Source organism: Lactuca saligna, chromosome 1 (genome assembly GCF_052625555.1).
Source record: "Lactuca saligna cultivar CGN05327 chromosome 1, ASM5262555v1, whole genome shotgun sequence".
Taxonomy (NCBI): domain Eukaryota; kingdom Viridiplantae; phylum Streptophyta; class Magnoliopsida; order Asterales; family Asteraceae; genus Lactuca; species Lactuca saligna.
This window is the reverse complement of record NC_136417.1, coordinates 109,581,087-109,601,031: the sequence shown is the minus strand read 5'-3', so window position 1 is coordinate 109,601,031 and position 19,945 is coordinate 109,581,087. Positions and strand designations below refer to the sequence as shown.

At 39.5% G+C, this 19,945-nt stretch overlaps 1 protein-coding gene across 1 annotated transcript in view; it reads right to left on the bottom strand.

The window, feature by feature from the left end:
• Nucleotides 1–10,782: 10,782 nt before the first annotated feature.
• The window catches only part of LOC145043414 (disease resistance protein RUN1-like), a 31,823-nt gene continuing 22,660 nt past the window's right edge, over nt 10,783–19,945 (bottom strand). The window contains exon 8 of the mRNA XM_078992070.1: nt 10,783–10,932. The gene's annotated coding sequence lies outside the window, so the exon portion shown is untranslated. The remainder of the gene's footprint in view (nt 10,933–19,945) is intronic.

Sequence of the window (19,945 nt, the reverse complement as noted above, 5' to 3'; positions counted from 1 at the left end):
AGAATAGGTGCAAGTTGGGATTCGGAAGAAGCTTTTATCGAAGACACGACCTTTGACATTTGCACCATCGAAGATGATGAATGGTTTGCATACTTTGAGATTTCTTCTTGAAAAGTATTAAGAGAAGTTTCAATACTTTTACACTTCTTCAACTTTTCCATTCTTCTCTTCTAGTTCAACTTTATAATCGACATTAAAATCTTGAATATCTTCGACTAACGTTCTGGTAGCTAAAAGCAGGAAATCGACATTCTTTTGTGCAACCATAAATAATCCATCAATATTTTTCACTTTTGACGTAATAAGATCATGAACTTGTTGAACTTTTAGTTCAATGGACTCCTTGAATGTCGATAATCTCTTCTTTATCAATTCATACCCCTCCCTTGCCATATTTTGGACCTTTGTAACATGGAACTTGAAAGACTTCAAGGTAGTATCAATCCTCTCCTAAGTATCAGTCACAACACCCTTGAACATTCCCTTGATCTTTGACTCTTGAGAACCTAATAGAAGCCATTTCTTCTTTGTTAACAGTGGAAGAAATATTGGCTAAAGAATCAATAAGAAACAACAAGATCATGTTCATATTGTAGTTCAAAATTTTATACTGCTTTCCGGACATGATAGCTTCATCTGCAAAATCAAACATTTCTTCATCATCATTCATGACATGGTCAATGAAAGGATCAATTGATTGGGAAGAAAACAAGGATGTAATTGGTTGATTGACAATTCTAACAAAAAGTTGGTGAATGTGTACGAATAGATGTGGATTGAACTAAGGATGTCTTAAGTGGTGAATTAGATGGTGGTAGGAGAAATGTTAAAGTTTTAGGAACAATAGTCACACCAATATTGACATTTGAGTCCACACTAGATGCTTTCTCAAGGATCTAGATTCCTAGTCTCCTCCTTAATGGAATCAACATTCGAAACCTCTAGTGGAATAACAATAGTCGACTCAGGAATGGATGTTGAAGGTTTTTCAATGTTCATTATCACATTAGATATGTTCATAGGGACATCCAAATTATGTGTCTCCTCTGCACGAGATTCGACATTGGGACACACTCGCCTCTATGTTCATGGCTGGTTGGTGGTACCAGCCCACGGCTGCCCATGATTGGTCCCATGTCTTTGCTTCTAGGAATAGGTTGGTCTTCTTAAGAATAGACATCACTCATGTACGACTTATACATCCCATTGTTGGACCCTGTCAATTCTTGCACTATTTTCTCCAAACGATTTATTGATTGTTTCTAAGCTACTCCAAATCTACTTTCAAATTGTTCATATTATTAAGTATGCTTGAATACACCTTGGGTTCCATGGACATGACAAAAAAATGAATAGTAGCACCTGAACGGTAATTTCGATGAATAACATTGTTGTCAGAATCATTATTCCGATGAATAGTGTTGCTGCCAGTACTGTTGCTCTGATACCAATTTGGTATAAAAAATGATAATCAAAATACACTTAGCTTAATGCTTGCTAATAAACAATATGGCTTGTAATTCGAGATACAAGAGATCTCTACAAGAACAAAACATCACAACTTGTCTACCTCCAAGGGCCGACTCCCACCCCTATTTACAATTAACCCTATATAATAAACTAGGAAACTACCAAACAAATACCGTAATCCATAAACACCAAATAACAACTATAAGTAAATAAGATAAATTAAATTATTGTGCGCCCCCTTGAGTTTTCTTCCCGCGCTGAAGTATACACTATCCTACCTTCCTATCTGGTTCATATCAAAGATATACAAATAAATGAAAATGTCTTTGCATTTCCCCCTTTTTGAAGATAGACCACTCTTCTGTCAAAGTATTATATACATATGGTTAAATATGTTCAATGTGTTTAATGACTTTTACATTGTTTTTGAATTAGTTGAGTGATTATAATTATAACAAGTGTGTGTATAATAGTATTGTTGTAGAAATTGTTGTCGTTTTAAGGGCTAAATGCAAGAAATATTAATCTACTTTGTATTTTTCTTTGTGATAGAAATGCACTTTGATTATATCCCTATTAAATCATAAATAATGGAACATGCAATCAACACAAAGTATTAGTCAACTTAATGATCAATACCACGTCTTGGAAAAAAGAGGAATTTTTTGTGTGTTTAGATCCTTACAGAAAGGGTACCATAGTAACAGAGGAGGAGGAAAACAATGTTGAGAGAGAGAGAGAGATAGAGAGAAGGGGGAGGGGAGAGGGAGAGTGAGAGGGGGAGGGAGGGAGAGAGAGACAGAAAGAGAGATGAGTTATTCATGATTTATAATAATACTAGGCGAATGTCCGCACGTTGCGCAGAAACACTTATATAGTTGAAATCTTTATATATATATATATATATATATATATATATATATATATATATATATATATATATATAACAATAACGTTGTTATTAAATTTAATATAATAATTCATATATTGAATTGATATAATATATTGATAATTTTTAATTATATGATAATATATACACCTATTATAACTATATAATATCAACCGTTTAAATGACTTCTACCTACGAGTAACTCATTAATAAAATTTAATATAATATATGAATTAATGTTATTTATAGTTGTTGTTATTCTTAATTAATTTTTTAAAATTTATTTGGTTAACGTTTTAATTTCTGTCATTATAATTATTTAAAACATCAAACATTGTTTTTTGATTTTAAAGGTAACGGTATAATCATTTATATAGAGTTATTTTTAACTATTGTTATTGTAAGTTATTTTAAGCTACTTAATTGAAAACTTTTAACGATTATAAAATTATCTTTAGGAAATATTTTAGTTAAATTGAGATTATAATTTAGTTTTTGCATTTTACACTACAATTTATCACTTTTAACTATTCATAAAATATTAATTGGGTTTTTTAAGTGGAACTGAAATTCATATTTAAGTTGATACTGTAATGTTATATTTAAATTAACAATTTAAGTATTTTGTCCAAACTGTTCAAAAGTTGTAGCTTTAAACTCATAATGGTTTACATAAAACAACATATTAAATCTAATAAATTAAGTATAATATGTTAAAAGTTAAAAACATAACTTTATAAGTAAAAGTAAAGATATTATTTTAATATTGAAATTTAGTTTATTTATGCTTACACTTTAGATTTGATATTTATTTAACCTTATTAACCAACTTATAATCATTATTAGCAAGAGACTACAATTCACCACTTTTAACTATTTACAAAATATTTTTTATTTGTTTAAATTAAACTAAAATTTATATTTAAGTTGATCCTGTAATGTTATATTTAAATTTATAATTTAAATATTTTATACAAATTGTTAAAAAATGTAGCTTTAAAATGATAATGGTTAAACCCAAGAATATATTAAAACTATAAAATTAAGTATAATATGTTAAAAGTTTAAAAAAATAACTTTATAAGTAGAAGTAAAGATATTCTTTTAATATTGAAATGTAGTTTAAATATAATGATACTTTAGGTTTGATATTTATTTAATCTTATTAACCAACTTATAATCATTATTAGAAAGAAATTGAAAAGTCTTGGGAGTTTCAAATGAATGTGGCGAAAGGAAAAATGCATGGCAGTTTCAAATGAATGTGGTTAAAGAAAAAATGTTTCCTTTATAAGCATACTAGTAACACCCATAAAATTCAAGCCAATTTAAAGCTTTTTAAAATATTTAAAACCGTTAAGTCATTATAATTTTTTTTTCAAAATAGTTTAAGCATCAGTGTATCCCCATAATCAAATCATGAAAATATGAGGAGGTGCACGATCACGCCTTCGCCTTCCCGCGATCATCAGAAGTACCTAAAACAAAATCAACAACTGTAAGCTCGAAGCTTAGTGAGTTTCCCCAAAATACCAACGCCATACATATATAACCACAACATATAAAAAATACAGAACAACATCATAATAAGCCTTTAGCCTGACTAGATCGCCTCGTAGGCCTTCAGCCTATCTGGACCGCTCTCCGAGCCTTCGGCATGTTTGGACCGCCTCGCAGGGCCTTCAGCCTATCCACATCGCTCGTCGAGCCATCGGTCTGACTAGCATCCCTCCTGGCCTGCAGTCTATCCAGACCGCATCGGGTATGTTGGCCTTCAGCACAAAGTAGGACCGCCTCAACCCGACCCAAAAAAGCAATCATGTGCACATAAATAACATACGCTAGCATATATAATAGTCAAACCGATCTAATAGATCACAAGAATAACATTAAATCCTAAAACCAGGATACCGACCTAACCAGATCACTAAGCATAGCATATCACCATCCTAACTAGCAGGATGTAAATCAATAAACATATCATGTAATAATTCGGATAAGATCCATAAAGGGTCGGCCTTGGTGCCTTAGACTATGTTGATATAGTGAGGATAACTCACCTGGCGCTGCTGATGTCCCGCGGATGAAACTCTAGCTGTTGGTTGAAAAATTCCCAAACTGCCAACATCAAAAAATATCCAATTAATAATTGGGTTCCAAACCCAAGGTCCAACTCACACTCCAAAGGCCAATAGTCAAGTAATGGGACAAAACCCAACATATGACCCAATTTTCCAAATTGGGCCCAACCCTTCACATGGGCCATACATTAAGGCCCAACCACCTATCCTGGTCCAAATACTTGGCATTCCAATGGTTCAATATCTCATAATCATAAAGGTCTAATTGTGGCCCATCTATGACCAAATTTTCCAAATTGGGCCCAAGACTCTCACATGGGCCTTATCCTAAAACCCATACAATTATTTAGTCCATTTACTTATTCTTGGAAAGCCCAATAATAGTAAAATCACCAAAGCCCAATAGAAAAGGCCTAACTCAAGGCCCAAGTGAAATTAGGGTTTTCACATGAAATGACGATTAGGGTTAAGTATTCCTACTTAATCCATTAAGTCCAATACTACATTAGGTTAATTTGCAAATGATTATTAATTTAATATTTTAAGTTTATTAATTAATTCCAATGCGGGTCCCGATCTATGCCCAAAATTAGGGTTTCAAGACATTAGGGTTTTCCAAACCCTAATTAGGGTTTCAAACCCAATACTAGCCCATTAGTCATATGGTTGAGCCTTTAGGTCAATTTAGGCTTCATTGGGCCCATTAGGGTTTCATTGGTTGGGCACCACCCACTACCACCTCAGGTAGTGGTGGTCAATGGCGGCTCGTGGCGGCGGCAACCACCTAACGGTGGTGGTGACAGATTTTTCTTACTATTTCGGTCGATTACAATGTTACAACACGATATCCAAATAAAATCAGACACACACAAGAACATATACACACACCACCCTTATGGCAGCAGACGGTAGTTGGAGGTGGCAGCCACCACCTCACGGTGGTGGCGATGGCCTTTCCGTGAATTCTGGTTACACAACATACACACACACACTTAACACAATAAAGCAACAATACACATACACACACCAAAATACATAGCAAAACTCTCACACAGCCACCTTCCACGGTGGCTGGTGGCGGCGAAAGGACCAACGAACAGCTACAGCGGTGAGGTGGAGAAGGAGGGTGGTGGCGGCTGAAGTTTGTGTCTAGGGTTAGGGTTAAACGAGGAAATGGAATAGTTTAATACCGCCTACTTCAAACTTTCCCCATAATGATACATTTAGTCCTTCCTTATCCTTCTTCTTTCAATTTTGATCCAGAAATTACCATTGCTACCCTGCCTTCTACAATCCTTACAAAATAAGCCCGATATTTACTATTTAACCCCTGCTTCCATAATTTCTTTTGTATTAAGCCCAAATGATACCAAATAGCCCCTCATCTACAAAACCTTTTCAAAATAAGTGCCGAAATTACGCTTTAACCCCCGAAACTAACATCCCGCTAATTATTATCTGAATTTGGGCTATAATAATATGAGATAATAATAAAAATTACTTCTCGGGGTTCCGGGTTTATTATTTAATTATTCTATTTTTAAACGGGATGTTACAAATCTCCCCCACTTAAATTTGATTTCGTCCTCGAAATTGTTTCTTATCATTCCCTACACACCAGACAACTTGAACTACATGGCCATAACTACAAGGATACTCTAGCCTTTCGAAGGAAACCATATCCAACCTTTGTAGGGTCCGGAAACCTGATGATAAATGAATTCCTTGAAATATGATCACTTTTTCTCCATCCGAAATCTGAAGTCTCGAGATGGTCTGACTCTCTGACAGACCGCCCACACTGAATCATTGCCGAATTTGTTGCACTTATCTCTCAACTGGCGACTCAACTTCTGATAATCTAAGGTTCCTACAAGAAGATAGAGTCACAGACTAAAATTCCCTATAGTACACTTATATTTGATAGGAAAACTCATCTGGAATACCGGATTCCTACCCGGTTGTTGAACCAACGAGCAATCTTACAGTCGCTCTGCGTGACCTTCGAAGGAAACCTCGACTTGTAATAACTGTCCTAGCTATATTGCCACTCAAGGCTCCATCAATCCTTCAAATCCGTCCGATCATAACAACCTGGAAATCTGTCACTATCAAATCAAACTCTAAAAGTGAACTCTACCAGAATAATTGTAGTCTTACATTATGCCTGGTCTCTAACGACCTATCGTTTCCTGATTCCAATCATGTTGTGGTCTACTCACAATCTTGAGAATTGACCCACCCTGGCCTAATCATCTGAAAGAATTTGTGAATGCTACAAATCATCAGGCAGTCTTACAACACTTTTGCTCTAAGACAACCACAACCCATTACCTTAACCTCAATCTATCAATTCAAAAACCCTCAGAGTCGAGAACACACTCAACCGAGTACCTGAACAGAGCTCAATTCATGACTAGAATCCCAACCCGGTTCCCTAAATTCTGCTAGCAAGCACTGAGAAGACACTATTCACATGTTGGGGAGTTTTACCGAACTCCCACTCACAAAACCGTCAAACCAAATAGCAACTTGGGTCTCTTTTCTCCCTGACGGAAATGCAAAACTTATACCATTTTCAATACCGATCCTGCTTCTGCATTCTGGGTCGATTCTCCCCCACTTAGATTCGCCTAAGTCTTTAGAATACATGGAAATTTGAGAATTCTCAATCCTTCTTACTTCCTAACGATCGATCTGGTGACAACCAGACCTTTCCAACTAGTACTCCTTTACTAGTCAACCCCAAATGATTACATTCTTCTAATAACTAGATGGACACTTCCTAAATCCCAGGGAAAGCAACTGTCACTAATGCTCAAATGATCCCACGTCCAACTTGAAGTCCAAAGATAGATGCTCCAACTAATGTCTTAACAACGAGCTACTTCCCTTGGCGCTTTCCTCCGCCAATCAATAACAGTTACTAAAACCAATGAATCCTGACAATGTTGAATAACCATCCTGTGGGAGCCTGTCCGCAGACCTCCCGTATAACACCCTTCATCCCAAAATGCTCCAGCAAATCTCCCGCTCTCAGCTCTAGAAATCATATCATTCAGGGTCTTGCACCCTGACTCACTCGCCAGCTTGATCATCCACAGTTGAACTGATGTACCTGAAACCACCTCCGCCCTAAACCAACCACAAACTACTCCTAAAACATAGTCTCCAATCCCCAGAAGTGCAATAGATCGTACAATGAATCCTTACCATCAGATGCAAGAGATCTAAGGTGAATCGGATCTTAGCTTTTATGGGTCAGAACGGTAATCGTGTACGCCTCACAAGATACTCATGCCACATCAACCCACTTGCGCTCACCAGCGCTGAAATACTGTCGCCAATCCCTGTGACTAACTGAACCGAGCTGGAACACAACTTGATCCTGGGGTCCCAAGTCTGATCACTCCTTCGAGCTCAAAAACTAAAAGGGCACAATCATTGCCCTATAAAACGACATTCCAATCCATCAATTAACCATTGTACTTCCATCTACAAAACTCCACCTGAACATAATCATCACTCCCATCCGGAGTCCCCACGACTCACATTTTGGCCTCAAGCAAAACCCCTGAAGCCTCAATTCCCAAAACTTCTGTGATAACCACTCCCGCTCAGCCCGTGGAACGTAACAAGTACATAATATATCCCTTGTCCCAAGTAACTGCAACCCTCTGCTCATCATTAGAATATGTTCCAGTAACAAGTCCCGGTACTGGAAAGCTCGACCAAATCCTCCCATTATCGTCAGTACAACTGATATAGCTGCTGCGACATCTGTCTTGGCAGTAGATGCATAGCGCTCGTCGAAATACTCAACCATGGCGGTCTTAATAGACCCAAACATCTCCGAAAACTATTCCCAGACAACCCCGATCACCTCCTCCCGGATGATCTCACTGGCACGATCCTCTGACAATGCGGGCCTATCCTGGCTGCCAGCTCCCGATCCTAACCCGGACCCTATCTCAAGACGTCTTGTAACCACCATTCTAGTAATACACCAGAAAGATCTCTGATAATCCATATAATGATAGGGGACCAACTCCCAACCCAACCCTAGGGGTTGTGACTTCCTTAGTACACGTATGGGTCATGTGCTTTTAATAGTACGACTCCATACTACCTTCCGCACCTACCGATATTTGTCTCAAGTATCATCACAACGCCTAACTGTATACATAACATGGCGAGCGCTTAATCCTCACTCCTAGAGGAATGCTAAATATCTCATACTGACCTCCCGGCCTCACACAACCCGCCTATCCATGAAACTTTCACCAACTCTGCAGCACTTGTGTATGCTAGCCATACACTACGCTGGAACCTATAGACTTTCGAATATCCGATCCTACCCTAAGCCCCCAATCAAACAAGAACAGAACATAAGGCCAAACCAAACATTCTCATGCTATAAGATCTTAATTATGTACAACTATAATGCATACACAAGTAACTACAGTAATGATGTCAATCTCATATAAGGAAAACCCTAGTCTAGCAGGCATCATGTAATCAGGCAATTCTATCATGCAATTCCTGAAGATCCCTAGCCTAGTACTAGCGTGTTGTTCTAACATATCACATAATCAAATAATTGTATGGTATTTTGGGGTCAACTTATTGGCTCCGACTGATCGTACACCCTGCATCCTCCTTTACTTATTTTGAAAACCATTTAGAACCCATTTTGAAAAGACTAAACTACAAATTTGGTCCTATTGGTTTATCAAAAAAATGTGGATAGAGTCCAAAATCTTTTCAACTCTCACCATCGGTCCAAAATCAGATCTTTTTTGTGGATATGGTCCCTGTCCAAAATCAGATCCATTTTGACGATTATACCATTTTAATTTATTTTTTTTACATTTTTTTTATGTTTCAGGCTTTATTTTAATATTTTGATAATTAAAAAAAAACAAGAAAAACCCACCTTACCCCCATTTTACAGAACCCCCTTCCCCCCTCTCTCTCTATCACTCTCTCATACATACACACAACTCCTATTCATCGTCTTCTCCAAACCCAAACCCCCTGTTTCCCTCCTGTTAGAAACATCCCCCATAATGCACACTAAACCTAGGTACATCTTTCCTTCCCTTAACTTTGAATCTCTCCAGCATCGTGACCCACCTCCAAGCCCCTTTTTTCTCCCCTCCTTTTTGTTGATGCATCAAAGATTGAAAGAAAAGAATGACAAGCGATTGAATGAGTCAAGAGATAAAGATCAAGTCAGGGAAAATGATGGAAGGCAGCAGCTATGTTGCTGCTGTCGAAGATATAGAGGAACGAAGGCAACGAGGATGCCATTGACGGAGGCAATGGTGGCCGGAGAAAAAGGTGATGATGGAGTTCAAGCCTGGACATAACACATGTCTCTCGTCCAGCAACATAAATCGACCTTCTTGCTCTTGTTCTTTTATTCTGAAAACTGGTTCACACTTAATTGGTATCCCTCCAAGAAACGCAACCCCCTTTTTCTTCCTTAAAATCAATCACTATTCTGCACTAGGTTTGTTCCTTCTTGTCTAAAAATCGATTACATAAAAAAATACAACCTCCCCTGACGTTCCTTTTCCCTACTCAAAAATTGATTAGTAGCTTTCCTTCTTCTCTAAATCGATTAATCATCAGATTTTTTCTTTTTCCCTCCTTGGTTCGATCAAACTGATTTATGGTGGTTAACAGAGGTATAAGGTGGATGATAGTGATGGTATTGGTTATGTTTTGGTGTGTTATAGTGGTGATAAAAATGAGGCATAAGGGTGGGTTGTTGTGGTTAAGGTTAGGTTGTAATGGTGGGATTACAGTTAAGGCTGAAGATAAGTCAAAGAGGCGAAGGTCAATGATCGTGTTCTTGGGTGTCTCCGGTGGTGACTGGTGGCTTATTTGGGATATGGTAGTGATGGGTGGTTTTTGACTTTGGATTTGGAGAAAGGGATGAGGCTGTGAAGGGAGTGATGGAAGCTTCATCCATGGATAGAGAGAGAGAGAGAGAGACGGTGGGGTGGGATGGCGTAGGTAGGTATTTTTTTTAATTATTCTAATATTAGGGAATAATAAAAATAATGTAAAAAACAAATTAAAAGGGTATAATCATCATTTTAAGTTTCATAGGGACCATATCCACAAAAAAGATCTGATTTTGGATCGATGGTGCAAGTTGAAAAGATTTTGGACTCTATCCACATTTTTTTGATAACCACAGGGACCAAATTTGCAGTTTAGTCTTTTGAAAATCTTTCCTTGATTTGAGACTGGATTCACACGAATGTTCCTCCAAATCACTCAAACCACTGCTTTGATACCGACTTGTAACACCCATAAAATGCAAGCCAATTTAAAACTTTTTAAAACATTTAAAACCATTAAGTCATTACAATTTGTTTTCAAAATAGTTTAAGCATCATAGTGTCCCCATAATCAAACCATGAAAATATGGGGAGGTACACGATCATGCCTTCGCCTTCCCCCGATCATCAGAAGTACCTGAAACAAAATCAACAACTGTAAGCCCGAAGCTTAGTGAGTTTCCCCAAAATACCAACACCATACATATATAACCACAACATATAACAAATATAGAACAACATGCATAATGAGCCTTCAGCCTGACTGGACCGCCTCGCAGGCCTTCAGCCTATCTGGACTGCCTCGCAGGGCCTTCAGCCTATCCGGACCGCTCGTCGGGTCTTCAGTCTGACTAGCATCCCTCCTGGGCCTACAGTCTATATGGACCGCCCCGGGTATGTTGGCCTTCAGCACAAAGCAGGACCGCCTCAACCCAACCCCAAACAAACAATCATGTGACATAAATAACATACACTAGCATATATAACAGTCAAAGCGATATAATAGATCACAAGCATAGCAACAATCCTAAAACCAGGATACCGACCTAACCAGGTCACTACGCATAACATATCACAATCCTAACTATAAGGATGTAAATCAATGAACATATCATGTAATAATCTGGATAGGATCCATAAAGGGCCGCCTTGGTGCCTTAGACCCTGTGATATAGTGAAGATAACTCACCTGGCACTGCTGAAATCCCGCGGATGAAACTGTAGTTGCTGGTTGACATATTCTAGAACTGCCAACATCAAATAATACCCAATTATAAATTGGGTTCCAAACCCAAGGTCCAACTCACACTCCAAAGGCCAATAGTTAAGTAATGGGCCAAAACCTAACATATGGCCCGATTTTCCAAATTGGCCCCAACCCTTCACATAGGCCTTACCTTAAGGCCTAACCACCTATCCATGTCCAAATACTTGGAATTCCAATGGTCCAATATCTCATAATCATAAAGGCCTAATTATGGCCCATCTATGGCCCAATTATCCAAATTGGGCCCAAGACTCTCACATGGGCCTTATCCTAAAACCCATACAATTATTTAGTCCATTTACTTATTCTTGGAAAGCCCATTAATAGTCCAATTGTAACGCCTTAATTCTCAGGTATTGATATTATGACTTTAAATTTCAAGTTTCAAGGTCTACTCGATGAGGGGATGTCCTGACTCGTCGAGTAGGAGCAGGATTGGGCCACGTATTTAAGTAACCGGCTCGCTGAGTCGGAAGAGTGACTCGACGAGTTGGAGCTAGACGGTGAAACCCTAATCCCCGGGGTTTTGCACCCTATTTTAAGGGCCCTTTTCCCCTTAGCCTCCCCTTACAGCCCCTGTGAGTCCAGAAACCCTAAATCTCCATTCTCTCTTCATACTTGTGTGTTTAAGTTTGAAAGGTGGATCTTGGTGAAGAAATGCTTGAAGATCAAGAAGCTTTGAGCAAGGAACAGTTGGGGATCTGAAGTCTACCTCGGTTTATCATCATTTGAAGGTATCAAGTCATCACCTTGAGCTTCTTCTAGCTAGATCCCTTTTATATTTGAGTTTTGGGACCATTTTAGGCATTTGGTGTTGCATTTCGAGAGAGGAACCAAGATCTAAAGTTGCAACTTCAGATCTAGGCTCATCTTGGCTCTCATCATCATAAAGTCTCAGTCTTTAGCATGTTGGTGAAGCTCTTTTGCATAGAACCTCTTCTTTAGCTTGATTTAAGTCATTAGCACCTTTCATGCACGTAAAGTTTTCAACTTTACGTGATAAACATGCCCTAGGAGCTTGGATCTGCAGTATGGAGCCTTAGCATGGCGTAAATGGCATATGTTTGGATGAAGGACTGAAGGGACTCGGCGAGTGGCATGGCCAACTCGGCGAGTCCGCTGAAGATTGTCATAGACTTGGCGAGTCGTATGAACATCTCAGCGAGTCCGATGAAGATTGCCTAGGGCTCCGCATGTCAAGCGAGTGACTCGACGAGTGGGCAAGTTATGCAAGGAACTCGACGAGTAGCTGAGGGTACTCGACGAGTTGAGGTCAACATGGACTGTTGACCTTGACAGTTGAGTTTGACTTTGACCCAAGGTTGACCAGTTGACTTCGGACGGTTTTTGGTAAATGGGATTTTGATAGCAAAGGACATTGGTGAATATAGGTATTGGAGTTGGAGCTACATTTGGAGGAGTTTGACACTACCTTTCGAGATACTTACTAGGCGAGTTATCCTCACTATACTAAGGGGTCTAAGGCACCAAGGCTGGCCCATTGAATATGTTATCCTAGTTGTATTAGATGTTGAGTATGAGTTAGTGTTGCATGCTAGTGGTTTTGTTAGTTAGGTAGATCTGTAGGACTACCTGTGTAGTTATATGATTATCTGCATGCTCCGTAGTTATGTTATATGTGATATGTTATGTGGATGGGTTGAGGTGATACTGCTCCGTGCGGTAACCAACAAACCCGGGAGCACTCCAGATACGAGCTGAGGGAGACTCGTACTGTGGGCTCGGTGGCAAGCCATATGTGAGCTGTGGACCCGGAAGGCAATCCAGACTCACATTGTGGGCCCAGGGGTAATCCAGTCGTTGGAGCATTCCAGATACGAGGTAAGGGAGTCTCATACTGTGGGCTCAGTGGCAAGCCATATGTGAGCTGTGGGCCTAGAAGGCAATACAGACTCACACTGTGGGCCCAGGGGTAATCTAGTCGGTGGAGCATTCTAGATACGAGCTGAGGGAGACTCATACTGTGGGCTCGGTGGCAAGCAGATGTGAGCTGTGGGCCCGGAATGCAATCCAGACTCACACTGTGGGCCCAGGGGTAATCCAGTCTATAAATTTGTAGGCCCAGTACATGTTGTTATTTATGTGTATGTGTTATGTGAAGTGTATCAGTATTTTGGGGGAACTCACTAAGCTTTCGGGCTTACAATTCCAATTTATTCTTTCAGGTACATCAGGGGATCGCGGCAAGGCGAAGGCATGATCGTACAACTCCTCCTGTTTGGCTATGGTTCTGGGAAAACTATGATATGATACATTTTGAAAACACGTTTATAATAATTTGATGATTTTGAAATGGCCTTTAAAAGTTTAAATTTGTCATGAATTTTATGGGTGTTACAAGTTGGTATCAGAACCTTGGTTTGAGTGAATTGGAGGAACACTCGTGTAAATCCAGTCTCAAATCAAGGAAAGATTTTCAAAATGATTTCTAAATGGTTTTCAAAATAAGTGAAGGAGGATGCAGGGTTTACGATCAGCTAGAGCCAGTAAGTAGACCCCGAAATACCATACAGTTATTTGATTACGTGATATGTTAGAACAACATGCTAGAGCTAGGCTAGGGGTCTTCAGGAATTGCATGATAGAATTGCATGATTAAATGATGTCTACTAGCTTAGGGTTCCTTTATGTGAAATTGGCATCATTATTGTAGTTGCTTAGAGTATGTGTCACGGTTATACATAATTAAGATCTTATAGCCTGAGAATGTTTCATTTGGCCTTATGTTATGTTCTTGTTTGATTGGGAGCTTAGGGTAGGATTGGGTATTCGAGAGTCTATAGGGTCCAACGTTATGTGTGGCTAGCATACACTAGTGTTTCAGGGTTGGTGGAAGTTTCATGGATGGGTGGGTCGTGAGAGGCCGTGAGGCCAGTTATGAGATTGTTTATCATTCCTCTAGGAGTGAAGATTGAGCACATGTCAGTTTATGTATATAGTTAGGGCGTTACAATGATACTTGAGAAAAATATGGGTAGGTGTGGAAGGTAGTATGGGCTCGTACTACTAAAAGCACAAGACCCATACGCGTAGAAAGGAAGTCACAACCCCTAGAGTTAGTTAGATGTTGGTCTCCTGTTGTTATGCAGATTATCTGACATCTTCGTGGTATGTTTTCAGAATGGTGGTTACTCGACGCTTTGTGAGTAGATCCGGGTCAGGATCAGGATCAAGAGACAGAGGCCAGTAGGGGCCAGCAGCACCCGAGATTGTGGTGCAGATGGGTACAGACGAGTTGGATGCCAGGATTCAAGAGATCCTACATGATCAGGTTGCTGCTATGTTCCATGCACAACTGCTGGAGATGTTTGGGTCGATTAAGACCGCCATGGTTGAGTACTTTGATGAGCGCTACGCAGCCCTTGCAAAGACGGCTACCGCAACAACTGCATCAGTTGTATTCGCGTCAGGGGGAGGAGCCAGTAGGGGCTTCCAGTATCGGGACTTCGATAACACGATGCCACTGACATTTGATGGTACCCAGGATCCTATTCGAGCCATGAGGTGGTTATCTGACGTGGAGGGCTGTTTCTTCACGTGTTCATGTCCTACCGACCAGAAGGTTAGATGCGCCCTGAACATCTTGAGGCTCGGGGCCAAGGACTGGTGGAGGCTGACGACAAAGTCATACACTGATGAGCAGAGAGCGGATGTTACTTGGGAGCAGTTCTGGGACTTGTTCCATGCCCGTTACATTCTGCGGGTCGAGTGGGAACATTTAGCACATGATTTTTTGAGTTTGAGACAGTATGGGGAGTCGGTGACGGAGATCACCTATATGTTCATCGAGAGGACGATGTTCTTCCCGGAGTTTGCTTCTGAGCAGGCCCAGATGCCACGTTATCTGAGCATGCTCAAGACTGACATTCGACAGTTTGTTGCCACACAACGATGTGATCCTCTATTAGAGTTATAGGAGGCCGCTAGGCGGCGTGATTTGGAGATTGAGCTGCAGTTGAGGGAGCAGCGGTCAGCCCCGACACAGTCGCAGCCGGCGCCGAAGCGGTCTAAGACCGTTGATTCTAGGACCGGGAGTCATGTCACACCCCCAAACCAAGGATGGCGGAAACGTCCGGGGGTGGAGGACTTCATGTAGGGTATCACAACAACGAGTATAATAGTGCTCAAAGTATATACAACCATCACAAATATAATTGAAAAAGTTACACCAAAGTATATGTTTACATGATTCGAATCAATTACATTATGAATCAAAATGAATTGTTTGACGATTTATCGTCCCATCCTCAAAACGTTGTTGATTTCCTGTTTTCACTGAATTCCTGAGAATACAAGTAGTTTTGAAAAGTGTAAACACAAAGGTTGGTGAGTTCATAAGTCTTTGTATATAATTATGAAAAAGCTCGTCATGTAATTGTATAGTTGTTCCAGAAAAATCCGATATTTTCCTTAAAATGAATAATGTAATCTTGTATCCAAAGACTGAAATGTATGAGTAATCTTCCTTATTTGCAGAAAATAATGTATGTTTATTTCAATACAAACGCGTACGATATTAGTGAAACTCTCGTAAATTCTGAAGTTTGTTAATACTTTGTGTGAGCTATTATAACCATACTATGACCTAGGTAGCCTGAATACGACGTTCTTCGGGCGTCGTAGAACTGAAATGACACTTGTCACCACAGACTTGCCGGTCTAGCTGTTGCGAGCAATTCTGGTGTGGGTTGTCAAGCCCAATATAGATCTACATACAACTATCACGCTCTCCTTCCAGGAGACTCTGGTTACAATACAGGACTTATGATTTATGTGAAGAGGATGTCTATTATAACTATACTATGACCTAGGTGGCCTGAATACGACGTTCTTCGGGCGTCGTAGAACTGAAATGACACTTGTCACCACAGACCTGCCGGTCTAGCTGTTGCGAGCAGCTCTGGTGTGGGTTGTCAAGCCCAATATAGATCTATATACAACTATCACGCTCTCCTTCCAGGAGACTCTGGTTACAATACAGGACTTATGATTTATGTGAAGAGGATGTCTATTATAACCATACTATGACCTAGGTGGCCTGAATACGACGTTCTTCGGGCGTCGTAGAACTGAAATGACACTTGTCACCACAGACCTGCCGGTCTAGCTGTTGCGAGCAGCTCTGGTGTGGGTTGTCAAGCCCAATATAGATCTATATACAACTATCACGCTCTCCTTCCAGGAGACTCTGGTTACAATACAGGACTTATGATTTATGTGAAGAGGATGTCTCACAAAGTTATTAACGAATTTACACTTAATCATAATGAAAGTTTCCTTTTTGTAATGTATGCATTTTGAAATCCATCGTAAACTATACCTATTATAGCTTATCAAAACGAAGGTAGTAACAGTAAAGTACGTAATTTTTACTTAACATAGTTTATTTAACATTTGTGTGTAATGGGTATACTTCAATAATAACGCTTTGTGTAATCTATGCTTTATCTAGTAAAAATCCATTTGTTAACAGGTTTATGTCTAGATACTAACACAAGAATGTCGTATATTGCAAATATACATGAACACGTAATAATATACACCTTGCTCAACATGTTACAAGGTGTTATGAAAATTATATGATGTTAACTAAATTAGACCTTCCTGCACTGTTTTAGAAAAGCCATAGAAAAATCATACGAAGTCGAAAACTAAATCCGTAAATTCTGAGAGTTCCCAAAATGTGTCTAGTTTACTCATAATTTTTATCATGATTTTTAATGACCTCCAACTTGGGTGAAAAAGTCCATAATCACAGACTGGTCCGGATTGGTGCTTGGAATGATAGGCAGTTTTGTAAAAATCACCATAAATTGTAGAAAAATCGTATGGAGATGTGCAAGTAGTCATTTTAAAGCTAAGAAGTGGAACTATATGCACCTAAAACAGTTTTGAAAACAAAAATGTTTAAGATGTCCAAAACAGTCCGTGAATGGAGTTGAACTTTTCTGATGAAAGCTGTTAGAAAAATGTAGTTATGTTCTTAATGTTTTAACTTGTATTCCCCCCCCATAAAAACTTGAGAAAACATGAAAATGTAGGGGTATGAACTCACCTTAAGTGATTTCAGTAGGTAAGTGTTGAAGAAGAGAAGTGTTCCACCCAAGAACACTTGAAGATTCGAAGCTCTAACACAAATATAATGGAGTTTGTGTAAGATATCCATGATTTGAGTGGAAATAATTGAGATAATCATAAAGGAAATGGATTATGCTTACCAAATGTGGAGGAAAAACTCAAGATTAGCCCTTGAATCTCGAATTTCTAGAGAGAGAAAGTGAGAGAGAAAAGAGTTTGATCTTGTTGTGAAATGAGAGCAAATGAGAGAAAATGAGGAGAGAGGATGAATATCCAACTCTCAAAAACGTGGGAAGGAGTGATGATTGAGTGGAAAGGACATTGATGTGACCTAGGTAAGGTGGGGAGGTATGGCTGCTCATAGAGTGGGTGTGGGAGTGGTTGCTTGTGTCATAAAGTAAAGCAAAGTCAACACTCCACCTCTTTGTACTTTACCCACTTGCTTTTATTATTTAAATAGAGATTTTTATGAAAATATGATTAAATTGTGAATATTTAGGGTTTATTATGTTAAAATATGATTTTGGGTGAAAACCTCGTGCTAAAATAATTAAAAACGGGCTTAAAACGCAAATTTGGTTGAAAACAGGGAGAAAAGTGCTTCCCAGCGAGGCCTCTCGGTCCTAGGCCGAGGTTCGGTCAGGAGAATGCTGATTCGGAGGCGAGAGGCGCGAGCCAGAGGCGAGGAGCGAAGGGACGAGGGTTCGGTCCGAAGGCTAGGTCCGAAGGCTCGGTCCGAAGGCAGAAGGGAAGCTTCGGTCCTCGGTCTGGAGATAAGAGGCTAGAATGTCAAAACCGAACGAACTGTAGTGAACAGTAATGAACAGTACCTTCGGTTCGGATCAACAGCCTTCTTCATCAGGAGGGTTCGGTTCCTAAGAGGGGTTTCGATTCCTAAGAGGAGTTTCGGTTCCTAAGAGGGGTTTCGGTTCATAAGGTCCGTTTTTCGCGTAGACTTCCGTTTTTGGGCTGATTTCGCCAAATTCGAGGGTCGGGATGCCCCGAGTGATTATAGAAAGTTGGGAGAGATTTCGAGAGAGATTTGAGAGAGATTCCACATACTCAGAGAGATTTGGGAGAGATTTGACATACTTGGGGAGATTTCACATACAAAGAGATATTTGGAAGAGATTTCACATTCTTAGAGAGATTTGGGAGAGATTTGACATTCTTGGAGAGATTTCACATACAGAGAGATATGTGGGAGAGATTTCTCATACTTAGAGAGATTTGGGAGAGATTTGACATTCTTGGAGAGATTTCTCATACAAAGAGATATGTGGGAGAGATTTCACATACTTAGAGAGATTTAGGAGAGATTTGACATTCTTGGAGAGATTTCACATACAGAGAGATATGTGGGAGAGATTTCTCATACTTAGAGAGATTTGGGAGAGATTTGACATTCTTGGAGAGATTTCACATACAGAGAGATATGTGGGAGAGATTTCTCATACTTAGAGAGATTTGGGAGAGATTTGACATTCTTGGAGAGATTTCACATACAGAGAGATATGTGGGAGAGATTTCTCATACTTAGAGATGGAGTGAAAACGTTTGAGAGAGGTTTCATTGGTGACCTTTTTGAGTGTCCGGCTACGCACTGCAAGGTCCGTAAACCCCGTTAAGCCTTGTTTAAGGATCTTGCATACTCCCGATGAGTATGTAACATTGTTTTATCGGTTTGGCTCTCCACGTACCACCGTTTTAGGTTAAGGAGATCTAGGTGAACGCACTTTTCGACTTATGATCTCTCATTAGAATAGAGAGTTGTTTAGAAAGTACATAACGTAAACTCTAGTACTCACGGCAAATTGAGTTGACCGGTTTGACTTGTTGACTTCGACTTGACCGAAAATTGACGGTTGTCACATCATCCCCCCGTTAGAGGGAATTTCGTCCCGAAATTTGAATTTAGGCAAGGAGTTTGTAAATGACTAGGGCCGGCTCTACATTATTTTGATTCTGACTAAGAGATGAGTTATTATACACGAAAACTTAGCTTATACACATTATGATATAACCAATACTGGGCGGATAGTGAAATGTGTGATTCTACTTCGGTTTCACATCCCAACGAGGAAAAGAAACTAAGTCAGAATTCTCACATTCTATTATGTACCAGGTATTCATTATATATAACTGGGGAATGTATAAGTGAGGAAATCATAACAAATAACTTAGTAATCCTTCTTACTACGAGGGTAGATAAGCAAGTCACTTACAACGACAACGATGAACTGATCCTAGTAAGAATGGCACATCCTATGAATACTGCGAACGG